Here is a 25403-nt window from a genome sequence, read left to right as displayed (position 1 = left end):
GCACCGACACGGCCGCGCATGCGCCGCCGCCCGCGCCCGCCGCCCGCCGGGTCCTAGCGCCGCCGCCGCGCTTCCCGCCCCGTCAGGGCCCCGCGGGGTGAGGAAGGCCCTGCGGGGCCTGTCCCACTGACGGACGGGAGCAGGGAAGCGGCGGTGTTTCTAAAGCCTGCTGACGATGGACACGTACCTGCGAGGCTGAGTGGAAATGACAGCTCGGGGCATGCCGGAATTTCGGTGGGAAAGACGGCGGGTTTCTTTCAGGGGAGCTGCGCCCGTCTGGGTGGTTTTGGCTCTCTGCCTCTGGGGTAAAGCCGGGAGGGGGCATCCCCACAAATGCATTCCCCGCTGACAGACACTCACGCTCAAAACCCCATTTATGGCGAGGCTTGGGAGTTAGTTCGTTTTTTTCCTTCAGGGGAGACGTTAAGCAATGGGCTCAGACAAGAAGAAATACACGACACTCTCCCCCCCCCCGTTGTGGCATGCTGGCCCAGAGTGGCAAATACCTCACAAAATATGGGGTTTTTTGCAAGATTTCACAGGCATTTCGCAAGGTTTCAGCGCTGTTGCATTGGAAATTAAACCCTGCTGACATCAAACCCAAATCTGGTCATTAACAGCCTGGCACCCGTTCCCCACCACTAATCAGCAAATTTTAGAGGTGCATCCATATTGGAGATAAATTATTTCAGAGACGGGCAAAATCTGCAGTTATTATTTAGGCAAAACGGCCACTGATTTGCCCCATACTGTGCATAGTACTTACAGATGCCACAACTAAGCTGAAAAAGTCACCCTGCCTCTGAAACCTGTTAACGTATGTGTGCATCTGGTGATTAGGGTGGTAAATTCCTACTGATGTCTGTATTGCCTCATTGTATATATCTCTCCATATTTTAAAAGGAAAATTTATAGTTTAAAATATAGGGTTATATGCAGATTAGCAAAGATTTTTCCATTGCTACATTTAAAGGTGTTGCAGTGCCACCATCACAAAAATTAGAAGACAATACACTGAAAAATGTTTCTTAACTAGAAGAGGAACGTGTTATATAAAGACTGTTTTAACAACTGCTAGTGAAAGCTGAGAAAGAGGAAAAAGGATGTAATGCATGAAATATAGCTCTTGTGAGGCCAAAGAAAAATCTGTTTCTTGAAGCACTAGAAACAGTGACTTGAAAAAACACACAAACTCCGGATATTCAAATGCTTATCACTGAGGCTGTTGGTGGGATCTCACTTCAGCTTTAATTTGCACGACTTCATGCCATTAGTAATGAATCGGGGCAGACCGACCATTCAGGTGTATTTATCCCTCCTTAAAAAGAAAGTAAAATGGACATGGATGGACATAAAATCCCACGCAACAGGGATTTTATGCCAAATTTATAGAAGTGAAAATGTTAGTAAAGTTGAAAGTACTCAAGAATGGTGCAGAAATGCGGTGCATGAAGATTTTTCTTCCTTGAAATTTGCTAAGCTTTAACCGCTATTTTGATCCTCTTTTCTGAAATCAAGAGCCCCTCCAGGAAGTGTAGTATGCCACATTTCTAATCTTCAGTGAATATTGCTGATTCCATACCTAAATAAGGCAAACTGAGCTAAGACAGATACTGTTAAAAGGTGACATTGTACATTCATTGTGCTGTTTACATACCATTCATTCCTCTTATTACTGAAGACTTCACATGAACACAGTCAGCGAGACAGATCTTGAACAGGTACGGTATTTTCAGTGAACCCATGCCAGTTTACAAAAATAGTGTCAGTTTACAACTGAGCTCCAGCCTTGGCTGAGGACAATACAGTCTGTTATAAACCAAATTAAAAATAATTGAGGTTGTATTTGTGTTCTTGATTGTTCCTTGGGAGAGAACAAATTACCTGAGCAAGGTTTTATAAAAAATGCACTACAAAAATATTCAATTATCTTACACTCGGTGATTTTTCTTTAATCATGCCTAAAATAGCAAATGAGAAGTCCTCTTACTTGCTTCAGATATTTTTTGGCTTAGAGCTGAACTATTCCTAGTGCATAAGGAATTTGAGGAAAAGAAAAAGAAAACCAGTCCCTTAGACCTCTTGTTAAAAATCCTACTAAAAATGACACTTCAAGCTTTTATGTCTCTGAGTTTCCATTCTTTGAGGTCTTTGGTCATAAGATGCTCTCAGACTAATTTTTTTAAAATTCTGTTACAATAACTCCATCACAAACAGAAAGACGATCCCCTAGTTGGTTAAAGAATTTTTCTGTCGTTTTGCTGTTAGCTACATCATCATTTGTCCAGAAGAGATTTTGCTCAAAACCTAAAGAAAACAGGTCCTATTTATGAATGTGTGCCAAATGCTATAGGGCCCAGAGGAAGGTCCCTTTGGAATACTGCTTTCTACCAGGCTGTCAAACTTTGTGAAATTTCCGTGATGTCAACACTGGGAAAGAAATACACAGAAAGTTCCCATGCATTCAAAACAGTAACTAAACTGGAAGTATTAGCTGATCACCCAAAAAAAAAATCATGGAAGCTACTATGCTGCTTCAGTACATGTTTTTTTGTTTTCCTTCAAACTAAATACTTCAGATTTTATTTAGGGCAAGACAAGAATATTTTTTTACAAACAGAAGTCTGATGGTGAAGCTCTTAATATTTATAATTTTTTGAAACAAGAGTTTTCTGTTAAGTAATGCTTCTTTAATGTGCAGCACAGAGACTTACAAGCACGGAAACTATGGAAGCCTTGCGGATTGGTATTGTCTGCATGGATTCTTCAATGTCTGATAAAATACAAATTGTGAAGCTTTTTTTCCTGTGACAGGGCATCCTCAATAGCTTTCTAGTATGAATTCTGTACACTTAAATAAAGTGTTCATGACACAGCCTTTCCATCAATGGCAGAGGAGGGGGATGGAAATACCAATAACTCCAATAATCTCTCCTCTGCTTAGCTGCCTATTTTAATTTGATGTACAGAAACTTAATATCTGTAAGCTAGCTCCTCTTTGTCAAATGTGCTTGAAATTGACCAACAGGTTCAAAAGCTATTAGAAGAGTGTGGATTGACAGACATATGTCTGCATGAATACTACAGTATGATCTCATAAGCCCTTCTTCATCAGGAAACCTGACTAAAGAGGAGTGGATATTAAAGACACCCATCCAGCACATAGCTGCAAGTTTCTTTAATTTAAACTACATGAGTAGCCTGATCAAGTGGAATAGCATTAGGCATGCGTGTAAATTTGTAAGTGATAATCGCCGGATACTAAATGGCAGGAAACTTTATCACTGAAAAAGCAATGAGTTAAAGTGATGTCCTTTTATATGCTGCCATAACATTTAAAATTACTCAGATGAGTACTGAACAGAGGAACATACATGTGGATGTGCTCTGGCATATATCCGTTTTAATTCTGTGTGGTATCTACTCAACTTGGCCTACTCCGATGAGCAAATTGTTCATGTACAGATTTATTTACAAGATTTTAGTCTAAGCTAGAAATGTCTTTGATAGCACCAGGGCAATTCTTAATGAGTTAATTTTAATATATTTGTTCCAGCCACACTGTCTGTTAGATGTGAAAATTCTGTGATCCCTTTCGTTTTTGCCATATTTGTAAAGTTTCGAGGATACTTAAGTCATTCCTTTTTATACATAGCTTTTTAATTGCAAGCCCCTGCCAGGTATTGCCTGGGCAGGCAAGTTCTGTAACCGGCATCTGTCTGCAATGAGTAATTTGTGTGACTAACTGTGCCAACGCTGACCTCTGAGGCTGGATTTCTGAAGCCAGCTGGTGGCTTGTCAGTGTCTCAGGTAGGCATCTCACCACTTGGTCTTGCTTTCTCAGTGTGTTACTTGATTGTAATGGTATGCTGTACTTTGGTCCTGTCTGCTTAGCGTAGCTCTTTCTCAGCTCTGCTCCAGGTGTGTCTGCTCCTTAGCCTAGACTCAGACTTGCTTAGTTTCCTTCCCTTTGCTCCTTGAGCCATTTACTCTAGAGCCCTTCTGTCCATGTTTCCCTTTTTCTGCTCTTTGCTTGCTACCCTTCTTAACTTCTCCAGGGTCTGGTTTGCCTTGCTTTTAAGCCTGGTTCTTGCCTCGTCCTCAGCACTGATTATGACTGTCTGCCCAATGAATATCCCTCCCTAATGACAGCATTGGTGTCAAGGGCAGGATGGAGGTTTGTTTAAGAACAGAATTCTCAGATACACAAATATCCATCTATAAAATTGAAGGTGTACTAGTTGGCTCAGGAATAACCTGTCTGGTAAATGCATGTTTGTAACAGGACCTGGCATTGCTCAAGACCATGAGGTAAAAGTGCCCTTCTTTCTTTTGAAATAAAGACATCAAAAGACACCAACTTCTTCCAGTTGCTAAAGCTTGGTTTACTGGAACATGAAAACAACAGTCTGGAATCACAGAATCATTAAGGTTGGAAAAGACCTCTAAGATCATCGAGTCCAACCATCAACCCAACACCACCATGTCCACTAAACCATGTCCCTAAGCGCCTCATCTACATGTCTTTTAAATACTTCCAGGGATGGTGACTCAACCACTTCCCTGGGCAGCCTGTTCCAATGTTTCACCACTCTTTCAGTAAAGAAATTTTTCCTCATGTCCAATCTAAACCTCCCCTGGTGCAACTTGAGGCCATTTCCTCTCGTCCTATTGCTATAGGTAGCACTTGAAATAAATATAATGTATATAAGGTAGCACTTGAAATAAATAAAATACAGAAGATTAAGAGATTAAAATCATAGCCTTGAAAACACTCTGGCTTAATGGGCTCTTGCAAATGAGCTTCCCTGCTTTCTAGTTCAGCAACTTTCCATGGCTCCCTGAATTGAAATAACACCTCAGCAGATTTTTTTTCTGGGACTCTGTGACAATTTTGCTTTTCTCCATCGTTTCAGAGGCTTTGCTGCAGATCTGTTATCCTCTCCCATCAACAGTCTCTTAATTTGAGCCCAAGATGGATAAATCCCTGAGCAATGTGGTCTGACCTCACAGCTGATCCCTTCCAACCTGAGTTACCCTCTAAGCCTATGTTTCTACCTCTTTCCTCTTTGTCTCCTGTCCTGGCTGTTGGTGTCCCTCTAGAAGCTCCTCTGGGTCACCCTTTGGCTGGGGAGCAATCTCCTCTTTCTTCCTTAACTAGAGGACAGCAGCAGCAGCAGCAGCAACAAGGCAAACAGCCTTCCTCTTCACAGCCAGCAAAACTCTTCTTAGCAAAACACACAATATATAATTCGTACACAGTACATTTTGAGCAAGCAACCAAAGAGTTAGAACATCCATCACGATGTGTTTCAGTGTTTCTCTGTGAAGATGAATATGGATATAAGTACAGAAGAGCATGGATTCTTCAAAATCAGGGTGTCTGGAACAAGAAAAAGAATGGAGCGAAACAATAATACACATTAAAAATATGAGGATAATATACCATATAGCAGCTGGAAAAATGAAAAATGAGAAGATTCAAATTTGCTCTTAATGCTAAGTGAAAAAGAACAGCTCACATTTTTCAGTCCTTATTTATTTTTTTAAAAAGAGCATAAAAATGCATAAAAATCTGCATGTCAAGCAAATGATGTGAGAACCAAAATCAGCTGGAAAAATGTCCTTGATATCAAAATTAATATGTTAGGAATAACAAAAACGATGCGTCCTATAACCAGAAACAGATGAATCTGGCTCTGTGATTTCTAGGTCAACAGTCTTGACATGTGCTACACAAGCCAGGAGATGAGAATCCTTAGTAGGGGTGCACATCAACTCATTAGCAGTTCACTCCCTGTTAGGACAGTCTGGAAATCCCATCCATTCCAGAAAATATGCACAGTCAGTGAGAGATGGAAGGTTGCTATCAGAGGTAATCGCTAAAAGTGTTTAAGCAGACAGTATAACTGTGAATTTCTTAGAAGCAAGCAAGAAAATGTCATGTGGTCAGTGAGCCATGTGTCACAGACCTCAGGAAAAAGAATACTTTATGGATTTAAAAGAGCAGTGCTCTTTAAAGTGACTCTCAATATGAGTCCAGCTAGAGGACCTGAAAAATATAGAGTTGGATTGTTTTATCCCTGCCATAGAATGAATTTCTTTGCTGTTTATCCTAGGGCACTTCCCAGTGTCTGTTCTTCCTTGTCTTCTTATCCATAACGAGGCAACGAGGCTGGTGAGGGGTCTGGAGAACAAGTCTTATGAGGAGTGGCTGAGGGAACTGGGGTTGTTCAGCCTGGAGAAAAGGAGGCTGAGGGGAGACCTCATCGCTCTCTACAACTACCTGACAGGAGGTTGTAGCGAGGTGGGTGTTGGTCTTTTCTCCGAAGTAACAAGCAATAGGACGAGAGGAAATGGCCTCAAGTTGCACCAGGGGAGGTTTAGATTGGACACGAGGAAAAATTTCTTTACTGAAAGAGTGGTGAAACATTGGAACAGGCTGCCCAGGGAAGTGGTGGAGTCCCCATCCCTGGAGGTATTTAAAAGACGTGTAGATGAGGCGCTTAGGGACATGGTTTAGTGGGCATGGTGGTGTTTGGTTGATGGTTGGACTCGATGATCTTAGAGGTCTTTTCCAACCTCAATGATTCTATGATTCTATGATTCTATGATTCTATAAGTATGGATTTCAGTTCAACAGAAAGATCTTGCCTGCACTAAAAGACAATTTGAAAAATCTGCTCTATTGTTTTCTGGTGGCTGTTCTTCAGTATATGGTGCCTGATGTTATAATGGGAGTCACGGAGTTTTTGCTAGACATTCTCTTCTAGTTAAATCCCATGAGGAGGCGTTCAGCTTTTGTAACTGCTCCAGAAACAAGGAAAGGCAGAGTGATCTCCAGTCCTGTTTATTACAGCCCGCACTTCCTTTTCAGGCACAATAGGGGATTTTACACGAGCAAAGAGCACATTTTAGTATCTGTGATGTGCCAGTAGCACTGCTAGTTATCAAGGTTGCATGACACTTCTTATCATAAAGCCCTGGTGCCGTAGGGAAATACAAGGGAGATCTCATCACTAGACAGTAGCTGCTTTGGAGAACTGGAGTCAGTCTCCACTGCAGAGTTCCTGTGTGGCAAGTTCCTTTAATCACATTTTTCCCAGGCGGTTATTTTGTTCTCTGTTTTCATTGTCCAGCTTGAGATCTCACAGGCTGATTTGCAGAAATGTTTAAACATTCACAACTGTATCTGAAGCTACTGGGAACTGCCCTTTGAAAATATGAAATGTTACCCATTGTGAACTACTCAGATAATCAGCCTGAATTCTCAGATACTTGCATCGTACAGCCTGAGTTTCCCAGCTGTAAGGTGGAGATGATGAAACTCCTTTCTTTCAGGGCAAGTGTTGTGGAGAGGAATGTTTGTGAAACACATATGTGCTATGAGAGCCACAGAACAGGCGAGCGGGAAATGTATGGCTGTCCTCACAGCTGAGACTCAATAGAGGAAAGTAAATAGACCACACGTTGAATGAAGCTAAAAGAATATACTGAAAAGCTCATTCTTTGCACATAATGAAGCAAGGGTCAAGGGGAAAATGCGCGTGATTGTATAACTAAAGTCGGCATCATAATTTAATAAGGGATTAGAGATTCACAGACATCTTTAACTCTGACACTTCCTTATTTTTCACTGTTTGATAAATTATCTCTTAGGGCAGTCTTTCTTTGGGGAGGTTAGGGTGAATATGACATAGCTTTTCAGAAAATACTCCCTTGCTAGCTAAGGTCAATGTGCTGCTCTGCACATAGTTGCTCTGCGGTACAGAGTTGCTGTCACACCCTGTTGTTCTGTCTAATTACACATACCCTTATGGGATTATCTTCTGTAATCGAGGTCCCAGGTCTGAAACGTGTGACAATCAGAGCTCAACTCTGATTAAGAATTAGCAGAGAACTCACTAGAGGCGATGAAGCAAAATCTGGTGTTGTAAAGCACTAGAAGAGCACTTAAGCAATATCAATTTCTTTGTGGCCTTAAAGGGAGGGGAGAAGTATTCTCTTTCTTCCCATTTGTTTCACCTTCTTCCTTTTTCTCCTCATCCTTCTTTTTATCTCTACTTTTTTCTTTCTCCTCTTCTAAATATCCTCTGCGGCTAACCCGTTTTTCCTCCTAAGTTTCCGTCCCTTGTCCAGATTCTTCTCTGCATTGAGATTGTCATCCAGGAGCCATATAAAGAAGTGTCTGAGGTAACAGCTGTGTCTGGATCACTTACACTAAGGTCTTCTGATGGCAAAGCCTGGAGCTACGATGCGTGAGATGCCTTAGCACAAATGGTGTTCTCTTCTCCTTAGACCTGAAAGCCCCCTGGCTGGCTCACAGTTCCCATGAAAATTGCTGCTGAAACTGTCATCGGAGGCTTGAGTGAGATTCAGGAGAAAGCAGAAATGACAGAGATGAGTGGAAATTCAAAGACTTTAAGAACAGGTAAGTTAAAAGAGCATGTAAAAATCTGGAGAATGATGGAGGGACGCTGAGGCTTGAAGAAGAAAACAAGGGATATGAAGACATCTGAACTATATATTACTTTGCTATTATTATAAAGCCTGGCAGGAAGTGTGGAGTGAATACGCTTTAGACTGAAGCTCTTCAGAGAAGGAAAGAAAAGTGAGTTGTCTGGCTGCTATTTTCTTCATTCTAATAAAGTTCTTTTTCCATGTTAGAAGACACAGATTTTTACTATGATTTTTTAACTCTGACGTGATAATTAGTTCTGTATTGGACAAAGGTACATGCCTGCCAAGATATTTATCTAAACAGAAAAAATATAAAAGGCATGGAAAGTCTTTATGAGAAGGGTGCCTCTCAAAGCATCATTTATTTTACTGAGTATCTGGAATTGTCAAGTGGCAGGTTTTAATTGCTTTGAACTTATGTGCGGAAGAAGTGAACATATTTAAGTATCTAAGCCAAAACTGTTTTTCTCCCCAGAATGATGAGCGAGACCAGTGTTACTACCATATTTTTCCTTCGCATTGTAATCAGTCTCCCATTTCTGCAATATGAAGGATTCTTCATGTGAGAAAATAGGCTACTATCGCGAGAGTCAGCAAGTAACTAGCTTTCATTAAAGTCAGAATCAGAAATGATCTTTCATGGGACAGAGGATGACTGTGACTTCCTCACCATTATTTTTGTATTTCCTGTATATTATCTGAAGTAGGTTGCTTGTGCCCTAAATCTGAGCCATCTCTGTGCTAGTTTTTTGTCGGTAGTACTCAGCATAGGCTCTGATTTTTCCTTGGAGCCTCTATACGCTTGCTGCAAGACAAACAGCAATACTTCATAAATATATACAGCAGAATCATTGTACAGCTTCCTCTGAACACAAAACCTCATTATTTTCACAAGTAATTCTCAAGTATTTTGAATTTTAAGTTGGCAGATGAGAATGTATGGCATTTATTTGTTAAAATTCCACCATAGAGTCTCTTTATAATACCTTTCATGAATGTAGCCCACTTTTCAAGTGGGTGAATTGGCTGCTCGTCATGTAAACAATGTGTTATTGAAATGTTGATGCATTACTCCCATAGAGTAAACACCTTGGGGAGGTGGGGTGCTGGATTTGCAATGCAAACATAAGGATGCAGAACTGGACTGCCACTCAGTGGTGCTGGAGATCATCAGTTCTTCAGCCACTACCCATTGGCACTGACGTGGTTGAACACAGCTACAAAATCAACCAGGTAAGACAAACTGGTCACAAACAGGGGTGCAGAAATGCTATACAACTTTAGTATAACATCCTAGCAATGCCAGAGTGATTATAAACAGACTTCGCAAGCGATTCTGAAAAACACAGTAGGAACCCAAATGCCATAAAGCTCAATTTTATCCAACACTGAAACACCATTATTAGAGAATTGTCTGCTCTGATCTATCACATCAGTGACTTGGACACTTAGCTACTGTTATTTATCCATGATTTTCCATGGAAGGTGTTAAAATGACATTGCAGTTCTGATGGATTGTTTATCAAAGAGCTCTTCCTTCAGTACTACAGCATTGGGATGCTTTTGATAGCTCTGACATGCCTTAGTTTAAATCGTCTTCTCTGTTTGCATCACACTAGTATGTATCAGCTCTTCTTTTTCAGGATCAAAGGATATCTTACAGCACATCAGAAACTCGTTAAATCTATATTTGTAAATAAAGCATTTGTTCCACAGCACCAGGTGTCCTTGAACCACTACAATGAACAGCTCTGCAGGACGTGTCCTAAATGTACTCAAGGCTCCACTGAATGATGAAAATGTGACTTGTCTGTTAAGTGTCCTGGGAACAACTTGTTATGGCCTATAAAGCAGTAGAAAAAGTGCACACAATGGTATTTCCAGAACTGCAACACAAATCTAATTAGACTCCCATCAAATGGCTTATTTGAGACTGAAAAATTGCTGGACTGATTACAAAGTTTGCTTTATAGATTAATAGGCTAGTTTAATAGCCATAGTTCTCATTGTGTATGGACTACTGCTTTATGCACTTTGTTGTACAGATATTAATTGCTTTGGCTTTTATGTAATATATGTCTATATTGCTGCTACTTTTATAAATGAGACCTGCCTCGAGTAACCTTTTTAGACTGTGATTTCCTTTTTTTTTTTAATGAATGAAAAAGAGGTCAATCTTGTTTCCAAGTTAGAATTCTTTTTCAGGCTTAACAGCAGCTAAATACCCAGACCGGTATTTATGCCTCATAATTATTGAAAAACATTTAATTCAATCCCATAAAACTTCAAAAATGGAAGCAGAACAAATTATATACACAGCAGTATTTTGTACACAAACCCGGTTAAACTAAAATACTAATAAACATTCTTCTGGGGACACTTTTGCGGACATCTTACATTTGTAAGGAGCTACTGGATCTGGGAGATGAGCGAAAAGAACTTTTGTCTGTGTCACATCATGACAACAACTTCTTGGTATCGATGCTAAAATGATTAGGGCTAGCCACAGCCTCTCACTGCACACAGCTACTGGGCAGCAAGGGCATGCTTTCCTCCTTCACCAGCTTCTGGTACTTGGGATGGCAGATTTCACTGCAGAAGGTTCAACTGTGATTTCATAAAAAATTCTCTATAGCCTATAAAATCCCTGTCCTAACTAATAACGAACTACAATGACAAATTTTCGTGCATTTTATCCTTTTTATTTATACAGCCATATCGACTAACGAGTCCATACCCCTGTCAAAATCTAATGCCAGATGTTATGTTTGACTTTTAAAGAAGCCAAGAGAAGGACAGAATATTTTCTTGAGGGAGGAAAGCTGCACTGGCAACAAATTTTGAGACCAGAGGTAAAGGGAAGTGACTGGGTGGAAGTACAATTTCCAGACTAGAATAAGACGTTTTAATTCCTTAAGTATGAAGGAAACTGCATTTCTGATTTTGACCACTCATTTGACCTCTTCCTTCCTTCTAGCTTTGACATATTTTTTCTGATTTTCTTTTCTGAAGTGGTGGCTCTTCTTACCAAAATGTCCATTTAGTTTAGCTTTCTCTTCATTAAACGCTGAGCCGGCTAGATCACCATCCAAACTATTTTTGACCAGCCACCATTGTTTCCTACATGCTTACTGGCTGTATGTTGGCATTTCATGAGTGACCATGACTTTGCAGTCTTCTCTCCTTCACAGTCTTCTCTCATTTCTACTTCTTGCATTACTCATCTGCCCTATTCCCTCTCTTCTCTTTCTTACCCTTAATCTTTCTCTTTCTTCCCCCCATCTTCCAGACATAGATCATTTTGAACAGCAATTTCCTTTTATTTTGTGCAGCCTGAATTCTGCTAGACAAATCTTATGGCTACTTGGAGGTCCTCACTGTAAGCTTTTCCATTCTTCCTTTATTTCTCATACTGACATTTCTCATGTGCTCTGTCTTTAGTTTTCAGCAGGTCGTCTAATTAATTCCTTCATTTTCTTATAAGCATTCCTCAGTAAAACTTTGCTTCTACCAGCTGATGTAAGTGAAATCCATCTTTTGAAAATTCCTCCCTTTCTGTATCCGCCCGTTCGCAGTCCACAGTGGTTCCTTCCTTCTCTGAAATCATGAGATGATTCATTGCAGCTGGGACTGAGCAGGATTTTTCATATCATCACATATGATGTGTTAAGAATGTACTTTACTTAGCTACACAGGAAAAAGGAACCTCCCCCTCTGCCCAAATAAGAAAACAGAAGTTTAGGGGGCTGAACGACAAAGATGGAGTTACGTGTGACATGATCATAGTTTAAATATGTATCTGTATACTTACAGTTGTGTTGGTGTTTTTTCATGCTATTGTCAGACTTAAATATAACGTATATACTTAGCAACTATATGTTGTACTCTTAAACGTTGACATATTTTTTCACCATTGTTATTCTTTTCTAAATCTGAGAGCATAAAGGTTTGAGAATGTTTTATTAGTTCTGTTAGATAGTCAATAAGCTTGAATGATAAGATAAAAAAAGTATTGATCTGAATTATGTTATATAAGTACATTTGACACGTTTGCCCAGTCATCACTGTTCTTAGAAAAGAGTTCTTTATAGAATCATAGAATCATAGAATCATTGAGGTTGGAAAAGACCTCTAAGATCATCGAGTCCAACCGTCGACCCAACACCACCACCCACTAAACCATGTCCCTAAGTGCCTCATCTACTCGTCTTTTAAATACCTCCAGGGATGGGGACTCAACCACTTCCCTGGGCAGCCTGTTCCAATGTTTCACCACTCTTTCAGTAAAGAAATTTTTCCTCGTGTCCAATCTAAACCTCCCCTGGTGCAACTTGAGGCCATTTCCTCTTGTCCTATCGCTAGTTACTTGGGAGAAGAGACCGACACCCACCTCGCTACAACCTCCTGTCAGGTAGTTGTAGAGAGCGATGAGGTCTCCCCTCAGCCCCCTTTTCTCCAGGCTAAACAACCCCAGTTCCCTCAGCCGCTCCTCATAAGACTTGTTCTCCAGACCCCTCACCAGCCTCGTTGCCCTTCTCTGGACACGCTCCAGCCCCTCGACGTCCTTCTTGTAGTGAGGGGCCCAAAACTGAACACAGTATTCGAGGTGCGGCCTCACCAGTGCCGAGTACAGGGGCACGATCACTTCCCTACTCCTGTTGGCCACACTATTTCTGATACAGGCCAGGATGCCATTGGCCTTCTTGGCCGCCTGGGCACACTGCCGGCTCATGTTCAGCCGGCTGTCGACCAGCACCCCCAGGTCCTTTTCCGCCAGGCAGCTTTCCAGCCACTCTTCCCCAAGCCTGTAGCGCTGCATGGGGTTGTTGTGGCCCAAGTGCAGGACCCGGCACTTGGCCTTGTTGAACCTCATACAATTGGCCTGGGCCCATCGATCCAGCCTGTCCAGGTCCCTCTGCAGAGCCTTCCTACCCTCGAGCATATATATTATATTTTATATATATATATGTATATATTATACATATATTATGTACAGCATTACATCAAGTACATTTTCTGTTTCCTTCAAGAACATCTTATAATACAAAGAATCAAATAAAAGCTCTTTCATATGATGAAATTTATATTCAAAGAAGGAGCGTTGTTTGGTAGAGGTCTTAATATGATAGAATAGTGGCTGTGCTCAGTTGACCAGTATCCACAGGTTTTGTGGGTCCCCTCTGCATCTCGGGTCCCCTCTCAAACTAACCATTCTTCTTTATTCCATAAAACACAGTGTGACACCAGTGATGGACCTTTTATGGGATCACCATTACTTATGGAGTGCTTAAAGTATTAAAGTCTCCATTGGGAGATGTCTGCCTTACAATATCTTCTGAAGATATGTAGATAAAGCACATATATGGTTTGTCCATTACTTGTCTTTTTTATACAAGTCATAATAGGAACAAAAGGAATTTATTACTAAAACAGGACGGCAATGTCTGAAAAGTTGTGCAAGTGAAGCATATCATTCTTCAACCCACAGATTTGTTATGTTTCACGTTCACTCCATGTTGAACAGAGAAAAATACTTGGAACATATGGAAAAATTGAAGGTGATTAAGATAAAGCTATTCTGAAGCCTGATTTTGCCATTCAATAGTGTTGTTTCCATGGTAACTCCTGCATCACATGGCACCTGTGTACATGATGCAAAGATATTTCTTAAAGTTACGCAAATACTAACAGGAAGGGCAAACTTCTGTGATTCTTTTATCAGTGTGAAGTGAGTATTTTATTTCCATTACAAACACAGAATTTTCCATTAAATCACTGGGTACTTAAGATGTAACATTGTAAACAAAGTATTATTCGTAAGTGAAAAACATGTAATATTTAAAGACAAAAAAAAAAAGGGGGTTTACGAGGAAGGAGGAGAGCAGTGGGTTAAAGGGACAGCTGGCGCATGTGTGTTACCCGATATGGGAGTTCTGCTCTCCGTTACTATTTTGTTACTGCTGTGGCAAGGCAGCAAATGATAGCTACTAGTAATTCACTGAATAAGGCACGTGTATCGTCCAGCTGTATCCAGGCTTTCAGCCTTCCTGTGAACAGACTGAATAATAGAGTCTCTACAGAAAACCCTTTAGAACTCACCAGAGGTGAGGAGGCTGGCAGGATTCTACAGAAATTACAACTTACAGAATTTATCTGAATATGTGTCCTTTTTATTTTTGACATTATCTTACAAGATTCTATAATGAGACTATTACTTCCTAATGAAATCTGTAAGATAAATAAAAAAATATAACAAAGTTATAACATTCCATTAAATTCTATAGGTTTACCTTTATGATGTTCTTTGTCCTCTTTCAATTTGGTCTTATAAAAATCTTACACAAAACCACACAGATGCCTTTACCGAAAATATGCATTCTTTTCTTTTCCTATCCCTTTCAAATTCTGAATCTATAAGTATATATTGTGTCAACTGAAATGAGATATGCAAGGACAGATAACGGAAAATAGTATTATGAACAAGATCTGAGCACCATTGCCAAAATAACACAGGTATGCATACATACGCATTCACACACATACACATGTAGATATCTAGAGTGGATGTGTGTTTGGAAGGGGGTGATCAAAATTCAAATCTGAGTGTGTGATGAAAGCTGAAATCTTCACCAGATGACAATATTTCTCCTTGATTCAAATATGCTGGTTCTGAACTAAAAATCTGTATAATATATTGATTCTTAATAGTGAATAAATTTTTACATCTCTGAGCAGACACAGAGCACCTCCGGACTATACTTTAATTGTATGTGATGCTAGATACAAAGGCATTTAGCTCTGGCTACTACTAATTTTGCAGGGCCCTGTAAAGTCTCTGAAGACGTATCTGACCTGCACTTGTCTTCTTTTTAACAGCTTGATGTGGCCATATCACTTGCTGCCTATGCTACACATTTAACAAAATGTGCCTATATTTTTGAAAGCAAGTACCAAGGACTGACTACACATTAGCTTTATGCAGTTAACACTGCTTGAAAATAGAAAAGGAAGAACATTCATAGTAGGCAGATACCTGCATAGGTGTATTATGTTTTTACTTATCTATATAATAACTTTCAGTCCTAGCATGATAATTTAATCTTCTCTCCATTCTGTTCTAGCTTGTTCCAAACACTGTCCTGTTTGGCACAGAAACTTCCAGTTCTCTGTTGGAAACCAAATATTTTTCTTTCCAGGGGCAGACATTCTTCAGTCAAGTTCAACTAAGTGGCCCACAAGGGAGCTGTCTCTGTTGTCCAAGCTAGCAAGATACATTTATGAGCCAGCACCCGTAAATAAAGAAGGCAAGCTACATCTGTCCTCCAGCACTTGAGGTCACTGAGCAATTCCAGAACCGTAAGTCACTGATTTAATGGAATTTCCCATTCGAATGATTAGGGCACATTAGACCATATCACAAGCCAAAACATTGGATTCTTAGTGCATTCCCATAAAAAAATGCCATGAATCAGGATTTTCTGTCTGGCATCTTCTACATAAATTTTCTGTAATTCTGTGAAAGAGTACAGAGAGGTTCAGAGAGAGAAATTCTTTGAACGTGAAATATCGCGTGCCTTTTAATGAACTCTGCAGCATACAATGAGCCATATCCCTGATATGAGCCAAGGCCAGTCAGAGAATTCATTCATTGTCTAAAACAGGGGGATGCAGCAGGGGCAAGGAGGGGTGCCAGGGAGGGCCCCTGAGAAAGCAGCACCCCGTAAGGGCATGCTGACAAGAGACCAGAAGGTAATTCCCATGAGCAGGCAGAATGGGCTCCAACCCCAAGGGTGAGCTGCAAACCCTGCCAGTCACGGCGTTGAGTATGGATGAGGAAATAAAAGTAGAAAATGAGTGCTTCTTGGTGGGAGGAGTGTGGTTTTATTCTGTGGTGCTACTTACAGGGTACCATACTGTATGAGAAATATGATAGAGGTCATTTTAGCTAAACAAATGTATAATTGATTATCCAGCCATTGCACGTCACTACACAGAAAATGAATGCGTTGCTCTGAGATCTAATATAAGACCATATGAATTAAAAAAATGCAATTATAAAACACTACAATCTATTCTTGTAAATTACCTGTTGTAATTTTAGCTCTAAACAATGACAAATTACAGTCCTCATTTCAAGGATATGAGATGCATTACATAATGCAGATCTATAGTTTTTAGAACCATTAATCATCATCTGGCAGCACCATTTGTGTTAATCCTGTTTGCAAAAAAAGAGACCTGCTAAGACATACTATTTTAGGCTTTTCTTCTTCCAGTAAATATTCTTTAGAAGCAAACATTTGTAATCTGAATTTATGTCTAGCCTCAAAATGGAAAAATAGCCTAAATAGCAAAAAAAAGTTGACATCCATGATGAGAAAGAATTAAGACCTATTTCTATTTTTACCAAATACTTATGTGTTACTATGTTACTTAGCAGCTATGTGTTGTTATAAAATTACAACATTGTGTTACCTGATAGTTTTAAGATTATACCTTGTGCAAAGAATTTAGGGGCCATTGGATTTTTCTCAAAAATTTATAAAACACTGTCTTGGAAGGTATATAAAGTTCTTCAAGTTTTCTGTCAAATTTTTCAAGTGAGACTCTCCCTTTCTATATACAGAACATTGTCAATCATAGAGTACCAGATTTCACTGCTAACAGAAGTCATTCTTAATGATATCAGGATATAAATACAATCACAGTCGAACTGAAATAATGTGAGTTTATAATCATGTATAATCATAAATATTTTTTATTAAATCTGTCCCCTATTGACGAAAGATGCTCAATATCAGGTTAGACCAGGAAATTTTTTTTTTGATCCTGTAAAACTTTTTAAGGTTTCTTAAATGTTCTTTTTCTTTATTAAATGACACTAACCCCTTTCAATTTTATGGATGCACAGATAATAGTCTGGCAGTGAGAGGAATTTACCTAGGATGTGCAAGATTCAGGTTCAGTCTGCAGGGCTGCCATTCCTCCCTGTCCCAGAAATCCACTCCAACCACCAGGAAATCCACTCTGCAGTGGTTTGCCTAAGCTAGAGATGGATTACGACTTTTTTATTTGTACATTTTGTTTAAATTCTCTGCAACAAAGCCATGAAGCTGAGTACCCAACATCCCAGACAGACAGAATAATCGTTGGACCAGCTCTATAGCGGTTTCTCTCACACCTAGCAGCCAGGAGACTTAAGTTACGATCAAGAAGAAAAAATCTCAGGCCCAACACCTAAATAAGGCAGAAGAGACTCCTGAATTTGCTGCTTATCTCCCAAGGGAGTTTCACAATCACAAGGCTATTACCTATTATACCTCTCGCTCTCTTTGAGTTTTGCATTTCATTAAAAGTCCTGTTGAAGCACCTAGGTTCTTGCAAGTGCCTTAGTGTATAGTGAATGAGTATTTTCCAGCTAAAGAATTGTTTCATTGAAGAGTTCCCAGTCAGCTGCACTTCCAAGTGTTTTTCATTAATCTTTAAGGGCAGAGACAGAGAAGAGCAGAGGAGATCTGAGATTGTAACTAAGTGGAATACAGGACTTCTAGTTAAAGGGGAAAAAATACTTACTTTTTCTCTTCAAATTGAATTGGAGTAAAAAATGCAGTAATTTTATTACTTTCCTTATAAATTATTGACAGTTAATTAAAAATAAGGATTTTTTTTTTGTAATAAAAATATGTTCCCCTGCCACATTAGCTCAGAGTTGCTGACATGCTGTAAATTCATCTTGTAGCCTCCCATGAAGTAGCTCTCTCTTCTGGTAAAGCCCTTAATTCTTATAACTTCTGTGATACCAACAAATGTAATGGGCAAAACATATGCAAATGTAAAAGACCAGACAGCTCTGCAACCAACATGCATGAAAATGAGAGCTGGAAAATCTCTCAGTTAGAACCTCTTCACCAAAATTAATTCTTTTGTGAGTAAGATCTCCTGCTTATGGTAGAAAAGCTGTTTTTGAAGTGGCACTCCTACCACTTGCTACACTGGAAATACGCTGTTCATTGCAATGAATGCCAACGAATATTATGCCAATTAAGTCCAAAGTGACTATGTGACTCTCTTTGTATTTTGCTGAAGTACGATACTGACACAAGACGGATGTCTAACAGGCAAATTCTCCACGTGCACTAAAATAAAAGAATATTGCACACTTAAGATTTAGATATTTTTTTTGAAAGAATTGGCCTTGAAATACATGAGAATTGTGGACATGTCTGAAAACTTGAAGTTTACAATCCTTCTAAAATGGACTGCAGTGGGACTTACTGCCTGTTCTGTTTCAGCAATGCAATTTCAAATAACCTTGGGCATGCTTACATTAAGGATTTTTGCATTTATGCAAACATTAGGTAATTTGTTACATCATTATGGTGTGTGTTGAATGCAAACCTTTAGAAGTCATCGAAAAATACAGTGAGGTTACTCCACCAATGCATGAAATGAAAAAGAAATTAGGTATTAACTTAGCCGGTGGCCACTTTTCATTCTTTATTTCTGTAGTAAATAACATGACAGGGCTCACCACATGTGGGACCATGAATTTGTGTTTCAGAACAAAAATTATAAACAATAATAACCTTAAAGTAATCTGATGCAAGTCAGTAGGGAATAATATTAGTTCATTTGTAAGCTAAGCAGATATATTTTTCATTGTGATGCAAATTTGACCAAGGATATATAAAACAGGTATGTCTAGATCATGTGAAATATTTGTAAAAGTTAAAAACATCACACAAAAAATGAAAATAGGACAGTTGGAGAGGAGCTTATGTGCTCTCCAAATTGTCTGTATTTTCATCAATTGTATACATTTCTAATAAAATAATTATCATGTAAATTAGCTTCCCCAGAAAGATCACTTGATTGTATCTCTAGAGCATCACAGCTACAATGTTATTACCATCTTGAGTACATCCAGTAATAAAATTTCAGGAAAGTCAGTTGTTCTTCCTTTTTTTCCCCAAGTTTTGCCTAACATTATCACAGCAAAGACACACCCATGTATTGTGCTAAATTCCAGTAGATCTTCTCTCCTTTGGTAAGAAGTTACGGTATTTGCATTCTGTCACAAGGGTCTGTCCTCTCCTGCAACTCCTCTGAGTCTGACTTCAGTTTCTCGGGTGCCCTAATCTCTGCACAGCTCTTGCTTAATGATCATGAAGGAGAAAGTGATTTCTGGGTTATCCTCACATATCTGACAGTATATGCCCAAGAGCAGTGAAGATTCATGCCTGCCCTCAAAGTCTGCATCCTCTCCTGTGGCAGCTGTGCTCCTTCAATCATAATGTCACTATTTTGACAAATTTCTCAGAGTATTTCCTTCCCTGGCTGCCACTTTCAACTTCTTTGAATTTGCGCCAGGGACAAAGGGGGCTACGAGAGCATGAATTTGGGTGGAGGGTAATACAACTGCATTGTCACCTTCTAACTTTCAGCTTTTTATTTTTTTACCTGCTCCATCTGTAGACCTCAATTCTCAGAGGACACGTCTTCTGAGCAGCACAGGGGATAGATTGTGTCATATCCCTCATTCTTCTGGGCCACTGATGGCATAGCAGCCATTTACAGCATTTCTTGGTGGAAAGCAAGCAGATACGGACCTCTTCCAGCCACAAGAATGCACTGACCTTATGGAAAAAACTATGATTGTGCATCTGACAATTATAAAAAGGCAAGAAACCTCCTTCATTACAGATAATCAGCGAAAGCCATTTGAAACTTAAACTTTTACTAGAAGTGTTTAAATAATCATTAAAATAATTATTGTCAAACTTTATTCCCATGCATGCCATGTGACCCAGCATTCAGGATTTTAAGAAAAATCAAGCGAACAAAACCAGACGTTCTATGAGCAGCAAAAGTGCTTGAGTTGGTTCCTTGTGCATTTGTGGCTTACAACAGCGCCTAATAAGTTATGTTCACCAACTGAAGCTTTTTGCATGGTTGGGGCACTCATTGCTCTCGTGTGTGGATTTCCTTCAGTCTAATAGGTGGAAGGTTCATATTGCTACCTTTTTGTCGGTGAAAGGAAGAAAAAAAAAACAAAACTATTAGGGACAACACAGCATTTAAGGAGTACACAATTCATCTCTAAAAGAACATATTTTCTTTCAGATAGGTTGAAATTAGTCAATTAATTCGATAGAGACAGGGCAGAGTGAAAGGACAGATAAAGAAGTGTGCACACAAACATATGGATTGCTCATATAAGCTTTATTTCCTTAGGAAGTCAGGATAAAACATTTCAGTGATTAATATATAAAGAGCAATTGCTCATATCCTGCAGACTTTCAGGAAATAACTGAAATCTGCAAGTAAATTTAACTGAGTCTGTAGCAGATAAAATTAACTGAAAGATGAAGATGTAATTGCCTGAGTCTGTACACAAAGTCAAGCTGAAAGATAAATGGCAGTTCCATTTTCCTGTTGACTGTTAAAGCAAATTAATTATCTGGGGTCATGGATTTGTTTCCAGAAATAGGAATGTGAATCTCAGAATTTGAAAGAGTTTGTAATAAGTAGAAAAGGAAGGTGATTTCTCAGATAGATTACCATCCAGCCACAAGACTTCTAGGCCAAATTTGCCCTTTTGAGGATCATTTCATGGAAGTGTGAAGTTTCTGCGCAGTGCTGCACTAGACAAGGGTAACATTATGTATTTGATAGTCTCACCCAGCTTTTTCCTAGGATCTGGCTTTGGATTGAGTTTCCCATTACATCAAGTTGATTGCCCAGAACAAATACGATCATGCTGTAACCCTTACATGGTGCTCAGTCTCAAGACAATTTAGTTATTTAACTAATGTCTTCCAATAGCCATGGTGTGTAGTACAGCAGGAATGATAGTTATTTCCTGCAGAGGGAGAATGAGGCTGTGGGCGATGCCCTTGCAGCAGCAGAAAGGGTAGAATATGGGAGATGGTGGGGTCCATGGCAGCTGGGAGGGACAGCTGGACTGTGAGACTGGGAGGACTGGAAAGAATGGAAAAACAGCAGCAACAGCAGAAAAATAGCAGGCAACAAACAGGAAGTGAGGAGGAATTATAATAAAACAGTTGAAAGCACGTGAGGAGACCAGCAGACCTGATGCTGACACTGGCAGACAAAACTGCTAGGAATGCCGCACCCGACAACACATGCTCGCAGCAGTGCACCGTGATGAATGGATTCTGGCCCGCCAGAGAGGACTGCTGTAGTGCAGCAGTGGCAGGTGCCAAAGAAAAGCAAAATGCTTATTTCTAGTAGCTAGGGAGCTACCCAGGCTTGTGGTTGTACGTAGGCACCACTGCCTGGTGCCGCTTAGCTGTCACTGTGTCTTAAAGTTCTTCTGTGAGAGCAGGCTAGCCCTCAGTAACAGACAGGTTTTGCTTTCTGCACTCCGTATGTCAGCAATCTTTGTGTGCAACGGGCAGTGAGGCTCCCTTATGAGAAATCGAAGCACAGGAACCTACCAGCAGTAGCGTCAATCTAGGGATGGGCTAGGTATGTCTTCCCTGATTTTTTCAAATCAAAGCATTAGAAACATGTCCTTCTTGAAAACAAAGAAACAAAACGTAAGGACTATAGGTCTGGAAACACTGTATTAGACAAGAGTTAAAAATCAGAGTACTGAAGAAAATATGCAACTGTGAGAGTCCTAAATGGGTACAGAAAGCCCCAGAAATCATACAGTTTAGAAGACAGAGTGGATCTGGAAGGAACAAGGAAAGGGAAGGACCAACGGATTGATACAAAGATGGAAAGGATGGAGTTAGAGATGTGGCAAACAACCCTGCATGTGGGAAGAGATAGGAGAAATCAGAATAATAGAAAAAGGACATTACAGAGATCTGGAATGGGTAGGGACAGAAGAGAGGGAGAAGACTTAAAAGTCTTAACCCCATCTGAGAAGTGTACATCAGAACATAAGTCCATGTTTTTAATCAGTTTTCTTCCTGTCAGTTGAAAACTAATGAAACATATGCAAGCAATTAGCTTAAGGTAGATCACAGGGCAACTGTAATATTCCTTTATGCCATCATTCTGTCACAAGTGATGATACATGATTTATGTGAAACATTTGCTAGAGAAATGCCATCAACATTAATAACGTTGTACCAACAGGAGAAAACAGCAGCTCCTGTGGCCTCCCTTCCTTTCTCTCTGCTAAGCAGTTCCGTTGCTGGAAGGAAGTTTTCTGAGCAATGTCGACTGGAATTCACAAACTGAATTTCTTTTTACCTTGAGTTCACGGTTGGTGTTTAGTTTTTTTTCACTCTATTTGCATCCCAATAAACACTGTCATTAATCCACTTTTCCTTATCAGGAGCTGTTCTAATTAGGCTGTTCTAAAAGTTGAGTTAATCAATAGAGTTAATTCTTCACGTTTATACACAACAGGAAGTTTTCCATTGTAAAAATAGTTTCTTTTTTTGTGGCCTGAGTGGATAATCACTTCTTAAATGTCAGTTTAAGCTCAGTTCCATCAGTATGTCATGATAAGCAGCACTTACACACACAATCCCACTGAAGTTGGTGTGGCTACTCATTTGACTATACAATATGAATTAACATCGGCAGAAAGGAAAAATGTGACAGTTTCTCTACCTGTCTAAAAAAAAAATACTGAAGAAGACTACAGGTAGATAAATAAGTTCCTGTTTGCTTTTCAATAGATACCGAACAAAGTTGAACTGTATTTTCATTTGTATTCTAGTACATAATCCCCTCCCATCCCCTGCTGTAAAGCACTACAATGAACAATTTTTGAAGCAGGTTACTATTTTCATAAAAGCCTCTCACATGTTCCAATAAACCATGAAACATAAAGGGGGGCACTTGACGACAGCGGCCTGTTGGCATGCCTGAGTTTCATTTTCTCTTTCCACTGATGTAGACAGTGCACATGCTATTACGAAAGGGAACGACTGAGACACAGCCCCAAGAGCTGCGTTTCTTGGCTTGCTTCATCTGGGCACCACAACACAAAGGAACTAGATGGAAATAGCCTTGCGCAATAGCCCTCAGTGAGGATTTTGCTGGCTGTTCCCAAGCTTGCGAAAATGAGAATGTGGCAAACTCAGGCATGAAAACTGGAGCATCGGAGAAGTCACAAGGTCCCAATGTCCTGGTTGTCCTAGGATTTTGGTCATGAAGCAAATGGTAAGAACTTACTGTATGATTGTGTTTCAGTTGTGGTTCTAACAGTGGAGCCTTTGCACGGTATTTGTGTACAATGTTGTTCTCTTAAACTTCTGCTGCATGAAATGTGCTCCCAAACATGTCCACGAAAATTTTTTGTCTTTAAAAAACATTAAAGCCACCACTGAGCATAAAAGAAAGTGACCCCATCAATTCAGATTTCCCTAAATTCACCTAGCTTTTCTCCTAATGAATATAGGATGTCATTACTTTGCTGTGCTTTTGAATGGGCTAAGTCCTCTTGCTGCATCAAACCCTTTCACTTCAATAAAAGCGCAGGCATTTATATTCCTAGGAAGGGTCAATCTTGTCTTCTACATAACAAAATAGGGCCAAGCAATTTCTCACACAAAACTTCAAAAATATTGTCATTCCTACACCAATGTGTCAGAAGTTGTACAGTAAAGAGTGATCTGTATGAGCAATAGTATACAGATTCTTTCAACTAAGGCTTCTGGTGGATAGTAACGGAGCTTAATGACCAGCTAGAAAAAGTTCATTGGTATGTATGAAACGAGTTGATACTTTTGCTTTGGCAGTACAGACTGCATGGCTAATGATGGAGTGAGTATGGAAAGCGACCGCTTTAGCACAGCACTTTTTTCGTGAAATTGATAGTTATTGTTACACCTTTTTTCCCATCTGTAATGACACAGGAATTAGAAAAAATGCTTAGCTATACCCTATGTACTCGAGACATAGCTAACATCAGTCTTCATAAAGGCTACATGCAAAATTTATGCTTCGCTTCCCAAAATTCAGTCATCCTTAGCTAACTACTCACAATATATGAACTTAAAACATGAGAAGAGAATGCTATTTTCCATCGATCCCGACACGCAAACACATCCCACGCAGGTTTTTACTCAGACTTGGCTTAAGCATACATTTTCTTTCCTTGTTTGGATGCATATGGCACAGATGAGAACATGAAAAGGAGATAAAAAGCATGGCGAAAAGCTAGCCTGTCCTGCTACCGCAATTCTTATGCTCCTGTACCTACACCTGACATCACGCAAGCTGTAAAAATTCCTTCCCCCGGTCAAAAAACAAAACTGGAGAAAATCATCAGTCCATGATTAGAGCAGTAAATATTAGATAGTGATAAAACAGTGATGAAATAAACTATTTGGGGGATTGAAACTGTGTGAAAAACCTCAGCCCCAAACATTTAAAAATAAATTACAATAATAAGTATTGTAACTGGACTGCAGCCACTACTACCTGCTAATTATTTTTTTCTCCTCTGAACAGCAAATCTAAGGCCCGCAGAAGTTGATGCTCTCGTGTGCCTGTAACGTCGCTACCACCCGTGTTACCGATGTACGCCGAACAGAGCAGCTTTTTTCACCTCGGGTCATTCGTGAGAAGACACAGAAATTAATTTCATTACTCTTGCCATTTCTTATGCTTTTTATGCACTATTACCAGCTGTGAGCATTTAAAATAACGGATACGCGAACAAAAGCATAAAGTCTGATCGAAAAGCTGCAAGTTTTTCCCTCCTCTTCGCCAGACTCACGGCGCCGCGCTCGGCTCCCGGCGACCCTCCGGAGGGCCGGCAGCCGCACATCCGAACTTTGCCTGGCAAAGCGGGCGCTGAGAGGGGGCTCCCGGAGAAAACCGGCAGGTCTCCTGCAAGGCGGGTATGCCTCCAGGACCCCGCGCTGGCCGAAACGACAAGGGCCGGGAAGCACCGGCGGGGGGGGGGGGAGGGGGGGCGGGAAGGAGGGACGGCGCCCGGGCGCCCCGCG

At 40.1% G+C, this 25403-nt stretch overlaps 1 long non-coding RNA gene across 3 annotated transcripts; it reads left to right on the top strand.

Annotated features, from left to right (window-relative positions):
* Positions 1 to 87: 87 nt before the first annotated feature.
* LOC143156563 (uncharacterized) lies at positions 88 to 25134 on the top strand. Of its 3 annotated transcripts, none has more exons than XR_012994645.1 (8): positions 88 to 234; positions 8299 to 8431; positions 9541 to 9693; positions 15657 to 15816; positions 19936 to 20140; positions 22573 to 22701; positions 23345 to 23610; positions 24904 to 25134. It is a non-coding gene; the product is annotated as an uncharacterized LOC143156563 (long non-coding RNA). The 3 variants fall into 3 exon arrangements; XR_012994646.1 differs by lacking the exon at positions 88 to 234 and adding an exon at positions 1687 to 1721; XR_012994647.1 differs by lacking the exon at positions 23345 to 23610.
* The last annotated feature ends 269 nt before the right edge of the window (positions 25135 to 25403 follow it).

Source organism: Aptenodytes patagonicus, chromosome 1 (assembly GCF_965638725.1).
Source record: "Aptenodytes patagonicus chromosome 1, bAptPat1.pri.cur, whole genome shotgun sequence".
In the NCBI taxonomy this organism is placed as follows: Eukaryota; Metazoa; Chordata; class Aves; order Sphenisciformes; family Spheniscidae; genus Aptenodytes; species Aptenodytes patagonicus.
Note: the sequence above shows the minus strand (reverse complement) of the source record. Positions and strands in the feature narration are given on the sequence as shown.